Genomic DNA, 14,202 nt, shown 5'->3' on the forward strand with positions numbered 1-14,202 from the left:
GACATAAAATATATAAGGATGATTTTCCCAGTACGAGAAAATGACAGTAAATCACAGGTGTCCAGTCATTTGGTCGACTACAAACTGGTCGACTGCAATTTGGTCGAAGTCATTTGGTCGAAAACCAAATGGTCGAATTTTATTTTTTTATTTTTTTTGTTTTGTGGGTTTTCGTGTAGAAAGAAAAAAAAGGGGGTGGAGGGACCCCCCCCCCCCCAAAAAAAGGGGTAAAAAAAAAAAAAAAAAAAAAATTCGACCATTTGGTTTTCGACCAAATTGATTCGACCAGTTGTCCAGTCGACCAATTGTTTTCGACCAAATGACTGGCAACCTAAATCACATAATGTGTCATAATTTCACAATATACATTACAAAGAGATGTTCCCTAAGCCCAACATTAAGTATAAATCCTCTATTTCTTTCTCACTGTGTTAATTCTCTTTAGTTGTACTGACACATAAAAATGTCTTGTGCAATAAACCGTACACGTTTCCTTTGCGGTGCTGTGAAGACAAGGCGTGCAGTGCACCTCCATGTAAAGAATTTGGTGCTGCAAAGAGGACTATATGAAGAACGTAGGCCCGGCAGTGGGCAACGGGTGTCTTCGTCGACGATCGGGGCTCGACCACCGGGACTCAACCATGGCTAGATTTCAGCTCTTCACTCGTCGGCGTCTTTGTGGGCTTCAGGTGGCAGGAAACCATCAGCGTATTCTGCTCGGTCATCGACCTCAACTTTCTCCAGAGGGACAAAGCGATCGGTGATGGCAAGGGAGCCCATAATTTAACTGTTCTTAGGCAAAGGTGTAGCGTTACGGCTCTGGTCGTCGAACAGCACAGCGTCAAGCTGTTCCTGCTTATGAGAAACATGACTCGACTGGCTTCCAGGGGTTATGGAAGTCCTCCTAACCCCGGTCGACGATCCTGGACATCGACAGCCTCGATGTCTTGGTGCTTTACTTCAAGATTTCTCGGTGGACCCCTTCTCTGGTCGACAGCCTTTCAGGACTGGCTTCCAGGGTGCCTCGATGAAGATCAGCCTTTGCATGATGTTCCCTCATAGCTCACGGAGAGGTCTCCTAGCCAGGTCCTCTCTTTGATCAGTCCTCGACAGACTCAACAGCTTTCAGATTTCATTGACTGTAAGCAGCAGCAAACCTTCTTCTTCCAGCTGGGCTTCAAGGATAATCAAGTTTCAACTTCAGCTTCTGAACAAATTGGTAAGTGAGAGGTCCACAGATATACACATTGGTCCCTCATTCACACTGCTCAGCCAAGCTCAGTCAGCCAATCAGTCAGAAGGGCATTCATTCATGCAAGCAGGCAACTAATCAGGCTTTCAGTGCATTCAGGCCATTCACTTCCACCCTGACACCCATAACAAGGAATGTGGATTGGGACAAGCACTCAGCCTTTCAGCACACCACACTGCATTAATGTTAGTCTCAGGCAGGGCTGTCTCATTCTTTGTGTCACACACACACAGATACCAGACATCCATAACATGGAATGCGTCTTGGTCACACACCCCATTCACACATGTCCCACCCCAAGGATGTACCCACAACATAGTCACTGGGGAGCCTGCAACCACTCTGGCCTGGACTTCCCTACAATTCCATATATGCCCTATATTGTTCTTCCACCCAACAGCCAGTCAGGGGAAGGGACTGAGTCCAGGCTTCCCAGGACTTTGGGAGAACAATGTAACCATCAATAGAAACCAAGAGGCTACAGGGGCCATCTTGCTTTCTATGAGGAATCAACTGATTCCTATGGCAGGGCCTGGGTATCCCAAAATGGAGGCTGCTCAAAGCACCTGTCAAATTCAGCATGGAGCTGCCACTAGCCCATACCCTGCTCTGTGGGCTACACACAGGTGCCCAAAAACATACACTAGGGGCATAGGGTTGTACCCCCACCCATGGGTGCCATAAGGGTATCCCAAGTGTCTCTGTTCACTGCAGCCAAAAAGAGGAAGAACTGCAGTGCCTGGAGTCCCACATGGACTGCTGTGCAGAAAACAACACAGAACACACATGATAAGGGAGTACAGGACAAGGACATAGAGGCCCTGTCCCTAAAATGCATTTGCAGCATCACGCTCATTAACAAGATTTAATCTTAATTGGGTTACACTATAGCTATGCTTATTTTGTAGAACAAAGACGTCTGCAAAATGCATGAGTATAAAAGACAACCTTTTGCAAAAGGTTGGGGGGCGCGTTATGCTCTCATTTTGTTAGTATAAATACAAACAATAGATGTGTCCCAGTGTGCATGCGTGGGCAGGGGCAGTATAAACATTCAAAACAAAGAACCTAAGAAAGGAACCCACGCCGATGACAGTCCTAAATTCTGTCAATAATTTTGGATAAATCTCCATATTATTATAAGGTGTGTGCTTTCAAAGAAAGTCACAGGAACAACAAAACCAAAGGAAAATCCTAGGAGTACATGAAAATAAATTTATTATACAAAAAAACATATTTTTTAAGAATTTCAGAATGCTTTTTACACAGGTTTAAAAGACATAGCATTCATCATGTGTACATTATAATTTCGTCAGAGAAATGAAATAGGATATTATGCAAAAAAACAATTAATGAAAGAACAGAAGCCCAATAGGAAAGCAATTGAACCTGTGGGCTGAATATCACCAGGGTGTGTAAAAAAATTACCCTGGTTTAGACAGAATGAAATTATTCACAATCAACTTATGTCATATGGTTATTTTGCCATATAATTAACTGCCTTTTGTTAGTAACACAGTTATTGCAAATGGCCTCCGCCATGGTGTTGTGACAATCTTGAAGCCATTAAGTCACTGCGCATGCACCTTGCACGGTGTCGTAACATACATCCGTGGACTTCATAACTCCATTAATTAGAACGTCCCCATCTTGCGGAAGCTGCTATAAACTACCCTCATCACTGTTGTTATGATAATAGTTGTTAAATCGAATTGAAAACATAAACATGCAGATTCATGGAATTATTTGCACCGAAAACTGGGATTTGTGCGCCACTCTGCAGAATGGAGCACAAATCCCTGTTTTTCGGCGCAAATAATTCCATGAATCAGCCCCTAAATTGCTAGTTCTTAAGTTAAGAATGTAATTGGCATATTTGAATGCCAGTTAATCCATTTTTTGTCATTTTGAAGTATTCATACATGGACTAAGATTTTATGTGCGACCATAAACTATGCAGTAAACGGTAATTATGAAATTGGATTGAACACATGAGATTGGATTTCGCGTGTCATCTTTCTGCAACCCAGTTTTCCCCTACTGTGTTCCCCTCCCACTTTACTGTTCGGGGGGTTTTGCTTATCACCCCTCCCTTCCCGTCGCACAAAGCACACCCTCATGACACACATTTTATTTATTGTTTTTAAAAAGCAAACTGGATGTGAAATCCTTTTCCACTGAAACATTTCTGTGGTAAAGTTGCCTGCTCCAGAACAAACTAATCTACTAGTTCTTTGATCAAGGGTGTGATTGGCACATTTACTTGCTGATGAATTCTTTTTTATTTTTTTTATTTATTTGCATTTTGAAAGTGCTCACACAGCCATGGGGCATCGAGGCGCTGTTAGATTTTTTTGTTGTTTTTTAGTTGCATATTTATAACTCGCTTAAATACCCTGAGGTTTCTAAGCGCGGACCCAGGGATCGAAACTGTGTTGCTTCGTGTCGTCTTGCTTCCAAGGCAAGCATGTTGCCACTGAGCTATCCTCCCGGGACATAAATCCTCCCGGGACATAAATCCTTTATGGTGGTTCTAAGTATGAATACATTAATTCTGATTTTATGTACAACCGCACTAAGTTCTAAACCATTCAGGGGCCCATATTTCCAAAATGTCCCTGATGGTAATCTGGACGTTACATATAGAGTAGCACAGTTCGGATATCAGGCCCATGAAGAACAAACTGCAGAACCTGGACTGTGATTTAACATTGTGCCATTCAATATTCTCATTGCAGCCCCTGAGAAAATAAATGTTGCTCCGATCTAATCAATTTCTGGGTGATGTCATATTGGTGTTTTCCCTGCCCTTAGTGGAATATTGTCCACTAGAAAACGTTGAAACTTGACTCTGTGTGGCGATGTCGAACTAGGGGGCCTGTTTCTGCTTTATTTTGTACACAGCTTTTGTGCTCGGTGATGTGTGTTCCACACATTCTGTTTGTTTTTCCTACATAATTAAGTCCACATGAAGAGTCCACACGAAGACTCAAACCTCTAAATTTGCACCTGCCACTAGGCCTTTGGCGAGTTATGATTCACTCTTGGCAAGTAAAAAATGGTGTGCTGTGTGCATACAGAGAATTTGCATTCCTGCCATGGGGCGAGCGACTTTCTTGCACGAGTAGTTTCTTGCAACTTTACATTTTATAATCTGCGTTACGATCTTGCGCTACTCTCCTGGGCGCAAGCATTATGAGTTTGCAGAGGGGTAGCCATTGAAGGCTTGTTCCCAACATTGCACGTATACCTGAGACCAAATAAATGGACACACCCCGCTGGGCAATGAGACTAAGAGAATAATTGCAAGTGAAACACGTTTATGTAAGATAAATGCAAGCAGAGAACTCTGCTACCCGAGAGCGCTCTGCCAAACAGAACACGGGCAGCACCTTATGAACCAAAATAACATCTCGAGTGATGTAATGACATGCAGTATGAAATAACATTTTCAATTGGTCGACCCCCATGGCACAGTATGCTCTATAGGTGATGTCAGACTACAATTGGCTGCTGTGTCTGAGTCGGTTCAGGGAGCACGTGGGTCAGCTGGTCTCATCTCTGCAGTGAAGGTCGGAGCAGTTCAAAAGGGTTACATGGCTAACTAATCTAAACTAAACAATAGACATTGGTTTAGAGAGAATAATGATGAACATAAACAGTAGTGCATGAATGGGGCTTTTCAGAACCCATTTGGCAGATACACCATCATTCTGAACCCTGTCCCGGAGGTTCATAAAACAGTGTCCTAGTTTTTTATAAAATGGAGCAAAGCACAAGGAGTGCAACCCAAAGACGAACCATGTGATTAAAGACAAATCAAAATGTATTAAAAAAAAGAGTACATTTTTTTTTAATGAAATTGGAAATCGCAACATGAAAAATTAAACCCGCTATATAGGACATGAGTGGAATTGCAAAGCAGTCACGTGGCATCATTTAACATCAGCTCTAGAAAGGTGTAAACACTGGTTTCTATAAAAAGAGCTGGCTGCTGAATTATTTTTTGAAATAACAACAAAATATCCTCCAATGGCACAGGAAAATACATCTGCTGGCAACCAGTTACTAGCAAAGCGTGTGGAAAGCATATGCATAAAGGATGATGGCTGGCCAGTTAAACCCAAAGCACATTCAATACTAGACCTTGCTCAGAGACACTTATTGGCTAAATAATAACAGCTGTATAGATTTTCTCATGAGTAATCGTAGGTGCTGCTTTTAATTTACACTGCAGAGGGACGGGCCGCTGCAGTGACAGACTGTAGAAAGCAAACCATAGTATCAACTTTGTACAACTGGAAAGTCCATCGCAAATGTCAACATTGTAACCATAACCCTGCAGGTCGGTACGCATAGTGGTGATGACAAGAAGTGCCAACCATGCTGATGGCACAGAAACCTTGGCATAGCAAAACCTGGGCAGAACCAAGCTGGGGTGAAAAATGGTGAGGGAAGTAAAGCAAGAAAACCTGATAGCACGGAGGACTGCTCCACCACTGCATGAAGACACTTAGTGAAGTAACGTGGCAATTTTAGGTAACCCAGCCCGAGGGGCCCAAGTGTTGCAACAGTGTCATTCTCTAATCTGGAGATCAAATGCATGTGGCTCTTCAGTTTCTCAAAGCACATCTTTGGGAACTGATTAAAAATGAGGTTTTTCAGATGGTCTTCAATTATGCACTTAATTATTATGCAGCCCTCCAGATGTTTTGGACTTTGACTCTCATTGGTCCTAAGCAGCGAAGTCCATGTTAAAGGATCAAGGGTGATGTAGTCCAAAACATCCTGTAGTCCTAATGTGTCCTAATGTGTAATCCAATTTGATCAGGTGCAATCTGGACCTCTTTTCACTTTCAAGATTGATCTATATTGTAGCTGTAATTTACTTGGCAGTTCTGGGTATAGACTTGGATGCAGTTTCCAGAATGAATTCGATCAAAGTGTGCAATCCTTAACATGCAGCGGGAGGATTGGATGGTGAACGGACTGATGGGTATTCGAATGTCCAAGTCGAGATGGCATGCTGTAACTGAAGGGAATGGCACGCAGTCTTGAAGGCAGCACTCTCCTCCACAAGGTTATTATGACCAAACTTATTGTGTGAGGTGGTAGATGCATCAGCGCTAGTAAGGCTGATGCTTAACAGTCCCACTTGGGGTGGCATCATGGCACCAGAGAATTAGAAAATGTCTTATTCAAAAGCACCTAGAACAGATTTTAAGTGTCAACATATTGTCATATGCTGTCATATTTTTGTTGAATTTACCAAACCCATTTTTTTTCTGCCTCTCAAATGTTGTACAAAGATATTATGTGCGAGTGGCAGAAACACATTAGTACAACTCAGTCTGCTGTACTATATTTAGCGGATGGCAACTGTCAGGTCCTGTTCCTTCTTGTCCGCAGAAGCTGCTGAACCCCACAGACCCACGGAGGGGAATGGTCAACAACTGAATTAACAAACAGCTGAAATCCAGACACTCCGAGGGAAAGGGGAAGTGGAGAAAATAAAAAAGGCAACAGATTTTCAGTTTTCACTCTTGGAAGTATCTGCAGAGGGCGAGAAAAAACAAGAAATTAATTCCACTCTCACACACCTTGCCAACTAACCCAGCCTCCAAAAAACTAACTGTACCTGTGCATTCCTCTACAAGAGCGAAGAGGAAATTCTAAATTCTGCAGGTTTTCTCTGAATGTCTTGCATTGAACTTGCTTCTTGATATCTGACTTGTTGACCCATTGAAACAAACTTTAGAAACTATTAAAGAGAATTATTTCTTGCCGGTTATCTCTTCAAACGAACTATTCTCAATGTATTGCTGGGCTCTTATTTTCTCCCCAACGGAGTATGCAGACTGATCTGTTTACTTTAAAAAATAAAAATCCAAGTCAGAACTGGGTGTTAAGTTTAAATTCTTCTTGGCTACTTGCAACAAAAAAATCAGCAAAAGGATGATTGAGTCAGTTCTCCTTCTTGCATGACTTTTGCTTGTATGTCCCATCGAGACACTAATCAACTCCAGGCTAACGCTACCTGTTCTCCTGAGAGCAGTGTAAACTTCTGAGTAATCGTGCACACTCTTTAAAGTCCGTTCACTGGAACAACATTATCGTTAGTTTCAGAGTATCCTCTTGACAGTCTGTAGTCAGGAACACTCGCATCCAAAAACAACTTCAATGAACTAGCTCTCTTCAATTAGTTAAGAGTCCGCCTTGGCTTGCTTGCAAACGTTCATTTAATTTCTATGCAGGCAAAATAAACAATAAGAAATTAACTTGTAGTTTCACTGACTCAGACGCTGCTTCGACGTTTATGCGCACAGTAACCTGCTGAATCTTGCACGTGCAAGGCAAATAACTTGAGTTCCACAGACACAGTTTGCTTTAGCAGTCTTATTTCATCTTAACCTACAACACAGAGAAACGGAACACTCTGACAACTACAATACTTTCCTAACTAAATGCCTAAACTAAATTCTTTCAGACTGGAATTGAAATAAGATTCTTGAAAACGGAACTTCCATTAACGCTTTTGTTGCGCTCCCACCAAGTATTACGCTTGTCTTGTCCCATGCTGACTTGACTCCTGTAACCAAAATATTTTCTGACGTAAAACCTTCCTGTTTTTTCAGACTTAGGCCTAAAACTAGAACTTCAAAGAAACAGGACCTCTTTGCTTAAGGAAGGACAGTGAAAGTCTGTTGAGAATGCCTATGCACATTCAAAGTTGTAATCGTCCTCCAATCAGCTGCTCAGTTCATCTTTACCAATCAGCTCCTCAGACATTAACAGCCATGATGGCTTGGGGAATCTTCCTGCTGTAGATTAATAGTTACAGTCTGATCAAATGACAGACCACATTTATCACATTAAATCTAATTAAAACCCCAAACTTCAACATCATAAAGTTCCCCAGACATGCCCCAGACCAGACCTGACAGCAACAAACCTTGTCCGAAATGCATCGGCTTCAGTCTCTGCTTATTCAGATACTATCATTATTTATTTCTTTTTTTGTTATATCAGCCAAAAAGATGGCATTGCATACAGCACTCCTTTTATACAACACATCCCATCCCTATTCCCATTGCAGCACTCGATTGCAAGTTCATATAAATCATCAAAACACATTTTAAGTAGGAAAAAAACCATAGTAACTCCACCCTCTAACATCCTACTCCTACCTAAATGTCAGACGGCAAACCCTTCCTACTAAAGATATTTGCATGCTAATAACTCCTAGACCATCAGGTCTATGCACAGTTTTACTTGTTTAACCAGTTTTTGCTACCATCATTGTTGCTGTTCTGAAGTCTAACTTTGACAATCATCCAAAACCGCATTACATGATATATCAAAGGGAAATGATAACCTCTGATAAACTGGTCCCTGATCCCAAATTTCATTTCCAAGATACTCATCCCTGTTGTTCTATCCAATGGCTATTAAAGCTTTTACCCTAAAGGATTTAAAATACATACAACAAACCAAAATATGCTTTGTAGTCGCCATCTCTGACGATTGATAGAATCTACATGTCCTGTCAATCTCTAATATTCCTATTCTTGGTCTCAATACCCACAATGTGGAGACCAGATTACATTTTACTTCCTTTAATGCATAATCCTATAGAAGATAATTCAGGCAACTATACTTAGTAGCCAAATTCACTATATTATATAGCCGTCTACCGGTATCCCCTCCAGTATTCTTTTCAGGCCATGGTCAGGGTAATTACAGGCAGCAATTGGAAGCCACTTGCTCCACTTTGATGATTCATCCGCCATGCAAGCAATATCAGCTTTTGTGTGATGTTCCCTCATGTCGCCCTGCTTCAACAAACAGTAAGTTCAAAAGTGAAGATTCAGTTACATTAGCTAACTTCCAATAAAATCTCACACGTTTTGTTCTGCAGGATTGATTGCATGGAGCAGGTGTGAAATGTATGCCTTAAATGTTTTATGGGAACATTGCTGGGGAGATTCAGCAATAATCTGAGGCAACAAGCCTCAATTTATTCCAATTCTTTAATTTTGCTAGAAGCCCATATTTCAACCCCATATCATAATTTCGGGTCTATTTTCTTCTACTTAGACCTTGATCTCCATTAAAAGTCAGCATGCAATTTAGCAAACACCTTGATTCCCCCATCTCTTGGCGCGCTCCACCCTCAAATGTTCTAGGTGTGTTTTCAAGGTTAAATGGTGATCAAATATCACTCCCAAGTACTTCTGTTTGCTCACTTGTTCCAAGTTACACCAATTTAACTTCCATCTATATGCCTTACCTTGCCTTTTGGTGGGTTTTCTAAATACCATAACTTTCGATTTGTTTGTATTTATGCTGAGGTTATGTGATTGTGCGAATTGTGGTAGTTGTCCAATTAGTGCCTGTAACCCTCTCAGTGTGTTATCCAATAACAGCAGGTCATCTGCATACCTCAGCCATGATGTCTTAACTACCCCCGATGTAGGGTAGTATGCTTCAGCCCTCGGCAAATACTCTGTCAAGTAATTCAAATATAAATTAAACCACATTGGGGCTAGTATGCACCCTTGGTTCAGACCTACTTGTGTTGGAATGTCCTCAGTTAGAAGCTTCCTCCACAGAAGATCCCTATCCACTGTGCCAAAGGTCGCACTGAACTGCACAAAGGCGGCATAAATAGCCTGCCCATGTAGACTGCAGGCCCACTCCACTATTGTTACCAGTGAAGCAATATTATTCTAAGTGGAGAATGACTTAAGAAAAGCGGCTTGGATCATCGGCAGAATTTGATTCTGAACTACCCATTTGATGAAGTCCGCTAATGGAAGTCTGGCAAATAGAATGCGATAAATCTGGGGGTCCATTATATCTTCACATTGAAATACGGGAACCAAAATGCTGTTACACCAGGATCGTATTGCCCCTTTTAATCGACTAAAAGACGGCAAACAAAATCTTGCCCCAGATGCCCGGGTTTAATTACAAAGCCCATCTGAGCCTGCGTTGCATAACCCCTTACTACTTGCTATCAACTTCACCAAATCTCCTTCTGTAAACTTCCCGGCTCACGGTATGGTCCAATCGCACTGCAGAATTGCCGTAGGGAGAGGCCTGCCCAGTGTTTCCTTCACATATTTTGTGTATGCCCCCGCCGACGCACCATCCACTGGTTGGTTTGGGGCTGGATGCTCATTTAGTAGATTCCAGAATGCCCTTGTGTCAGTAGCTTTGCATACATCCATAAATGATTGCCACTTTTCTATTGTCTGCTTAGCCTTCATCCTTCGCAGCCAACCTCTGTACCGTTTTTTAACTCCCTTAATACGATTCTCAATGATGATTGCTGAGCCACCTCCCCTTAATGGCCTTAATCTCATTTCTCATTATCCATTTCCTAGCACTAATCCTAGAATCTGGTTTATTCTGGTGCCTTCTTAAGTGGCTTGTATCAAGTTGAATGTAGTTACCTTTCGCCATCCGTTTCCTGGGGAAGCTATGTTCCATGATTTTAGCAACTAGATCAGAGAACCAGGAAATGGTACTGGTTTCCACCTCGTTATTAATATAACACCCTGCGCCCCCGCCCATGACCAAAGTAGGGCAGAAAACCTCTGGGACTGCCTTGTCAGAGAGCAAACTTGCTGCTCTTCCCCATTTTGCCTGGTCTACACTTAGTATGATGCCTGCAGCATTCAAGCCTAGCCCTCCCATCCCCGCCCCCCACCTGGTTATGAACTAAGGTATCTAACTCATTTAAGCAACTGATCAATAACAGATGGTGATCACTCCCCACCCGGGGTTCAACCACCAGGAACAGACATTTTTGAGTGTCCTTTTGACACCAAGCAGTGGCTGTTACTGCCACCGTATGGTACGGGCCGAAGTGTACCTGCCAGCCAAGACCGGACTGCCTCCCCTGTAGACCTCCTACACAGTTCCTCCTCCCTCTTCCATAGATGAGCTCTACGGGGACCCTCTCTTGTCATGGCAATCCATTACCATTTCTTCTCCAAAGTCATCCTTGGGATCATGCTTAGATCTGTGATCACAAGTAAAGTTCCTCTTCTTTTACTCCCTCCCCCCCCAAACGCAATCCTTGCAATTTCATAGCCGAACCTCTTGAAAGTCAATTGGTGTGTCATAATCCTAGAAGCCACAGTGCCGGATTTAAAATTGGCCAATGCCGTAGCTCTCACAACATACTGCGGCTGTTCAACAATGCAAAAATCCTCTGAACCGATGCGTTTGAGTGGAACAGTCGGATGCAATAGATCTAGAATAGCATTTCTATTAACTTACATTGCCAGGGTGTACAAAAGACTTTCAATTTTAATCAATAGCCTTACTTGGAGGTAGAGTCCCAAAGCCCATTTGGATTCGTGAGAACCATCTCCTCATTATCATCCTCCCATGAGAATCTCACTTTGCCGCCACTTCCCTCTTTGTTCCCAACAACAATAGGTTTATTAGCAGAGATAGTTCGTAACAAGTCGTCAACACCGTTCTCTTCAACGCTTCTTAAAGATACTACCTCTTCTGGTTCGAGAAATAGGGAATCGATCCTTACAAATCAATAGAATCATTTCGTTCAATCACCCTTGGGACTGAATTAACTGTGTTCCCGTTCTCTGCCTTATTCAGGAAACCCCTGAATCTGACCTGGATGCCTCAACCGGTTTAGCTCTAGTGGCTAGTTCACCACACGTCTTATTCTTCAATTCATTTAAAGCCTGTTTGCAAGCAGGATTCCTTCTCCCTGGCCCTTGAGGTTGATTAGCGAAGGTCAATTCAGGATTATTCCGGGGGACTTTGTTTGGTACCCTATTTTATTTTTTGTGGGTCACAATTTGAAAATCTTCATCCACGGCTTCTCTCCCCGTTTCATCATGTTGCTGGTTAGCACACCCGGCACCCTCTAAAGTAGTGCCTTTAGGCAACTTTTTATCTCCTATCACGTAATTACACAGAGACAAGTTTCCCTTCTTCCTTTTTTCACACTGATTTCTTAGCATTCAGACGTTTATTGCATTCTATCAACCAACTACCTTCATGGTCTTCTGATCTGACTTTTCACACATCACAAGATCAATGAGTTCAATAGATAGGGATTTTCCCTAGCTGTTGCAATTTTGAATGCCCCCTCATTTAGTTCAGTCTCCACAACCTGTACTTGTTTTACCATCACAACAACCTCAGCTATTTGACAGGTCACATTAGATATCATTGGGCTCATGCCCATGTACGCACACATCACCTGTAGCAACCTAGTATTTTCTTTCAAAGTTTGATATGTCCTCTCATTCTGTTTTATAAAAGAAGTAGGAAATCTACTGCTTGTAATTTAATGGTTGAGGATAGTGACTCGTTGGCCAACAAGCAGTCCCAAGGGGGCGGGGCGGTTACTCTATTCTTCTCTTGCAACACGTTATCTAATGACAGGGTTTCCTCTCCTAGTAATTCTCCTACAAAGTGCATTCCTAAGCATCCATTATTTTCCACCCTGGAGGCTTGCAGTTGCGGGCACGCCTCTAGGTTGGGCTTCAGAAATGTGGAGTTAAACTGTGGGGCATCCGCCAGGGTTGTTAAGCTATTTGTTACCACTTTATCTTCATCATTATGAACCCTGACATTTAATTGCCGGATATAGGGGCTCTCCATTCATCCTGATGTCATCACAAATGGGATTCCCAGTGCCCTGGGCGGGGCCTATACACTCTATTTTGCTCGTGTCATCAGCCGTGCATATTTGTGTTATATCGATGCAGAGGCTTCCGACTCCTCGGCATCTACCTCCGACGCCTGCATGATAGAGTCAGTTAACTTTGATCCTAAATAAGACAGGGATGTTCTTAGATGTTCAGAACTCCCTACTGTATCTCTCTGTATTCTGTTAGCAAAGAAGTTGGTGATTTTCTGTATTTGCAGCTGACTTTTGCATCCATCCACCGCTGGTGGTAGCTTTGGCACAAGCCCTTTGTTGGGTCTTAGATCGTAAATGTTACAAAGCGCCTGCCCGGCCGCCCTCAACATAGTGTGGTCAGTCACCCCTGGCTGATCGTCGAGGTGCTCCTCCTCCATGGATGGCTCCCCTCTGATCTACCATTCCCGGCCACCGTCTACATCCTTCGTTTTATGGGTGGACGGCGACGTGCTTTGCGCGCAACATTCACGCCACTGGCACTGCACTTCAGTGTCATGGGCCTGAATTTATGGTGCACCTTGCATGATTAAAAGGGCCTCGGTCTCCCGGCAGTCACTGTGCGGTGATCTGCTTCTGGGATATGTAGTCCCGTCACCAGCGTTTGTACGTGACTAGGTAATGGCCGCTCCGAGATTCAAACCAGCAAATCATGTTTAAAGATTGTCACCAAGTTGATTTATGCTTCTTCTAACCATTCTTCTAAACCTTTGGTTTATTAAATGTTTTTTTTGATTTACACATACAATTTATTGGAACATAGAACGAAAAGTGTTTTAATTGCAGTCGTTTTGACTACAAGAATGATGACCATTACTGATGCGTTCTCGCACCAGTTTGTGCTACTATTGTATGATCTCCCCATTTCCTTGAAAGCCACCCTTATGACCTCATTTGGCAAGTTTCATCATCTCTTGTCCATACTTACTTATTACGCCTTAAAACTGGTGGAGCAGATTGGTTCATCTCTATTGGAGAACAATGAGCGGTCCTGTAAAGACCTGGCCAATTAGGAGGACTTTTAAGAGGTGTAAGTGGCCTAAAGAAACTGGACATTGGAACTTTTGTATCTTTGTTAAAGATTGACATTATTTTGTATATGTTTGACCAATAAAACAAAAAAAAATACTTACTTATGATAAACTGTAAGCACATAATAATGCAGGTTTTTATTTTATTTAACTGTGCTATTAATTTCATTTAAACAGTGCACATGCACTTTATTTTTTTCCTTGCAATGCTTTCAAACTGTGTATGTTGC

At 42.4% G+C, this 14,202-nt stretch overlaps 1 protein-coding gene across 2 annotated transcripts in view; it reads left to right on the forward strand.

Moving 5' to 3' along the window:
• PPARGC1B (PPARG coactivator 1 beta) overlaps window positions 1-14,202 on the forward strand; it is a 203,063-nt gene that overhangs the window by 174,670 nt on the left and 14,191 nt on the right. The gene's annotated exons all lie outside the window — the stretch shown is intronic.

The sequence above is a fragment of the Ambystoma mexicanum genome, chromosome 3p, assembly GCF_040938575.1.
Source record: "Ambystoma mexicanum isolate Mex_15411 chromosome 3p, UKY_AmexF1_1, whole genome shotgun sequence".
In the NCBI taxonomy this organism is placed as follows: Eukaryota; Metazoa; Chordata; class Amphibia; order Caudata; family Ambystomatidae; genus Ambystoma; species Ambystoma mexicanum.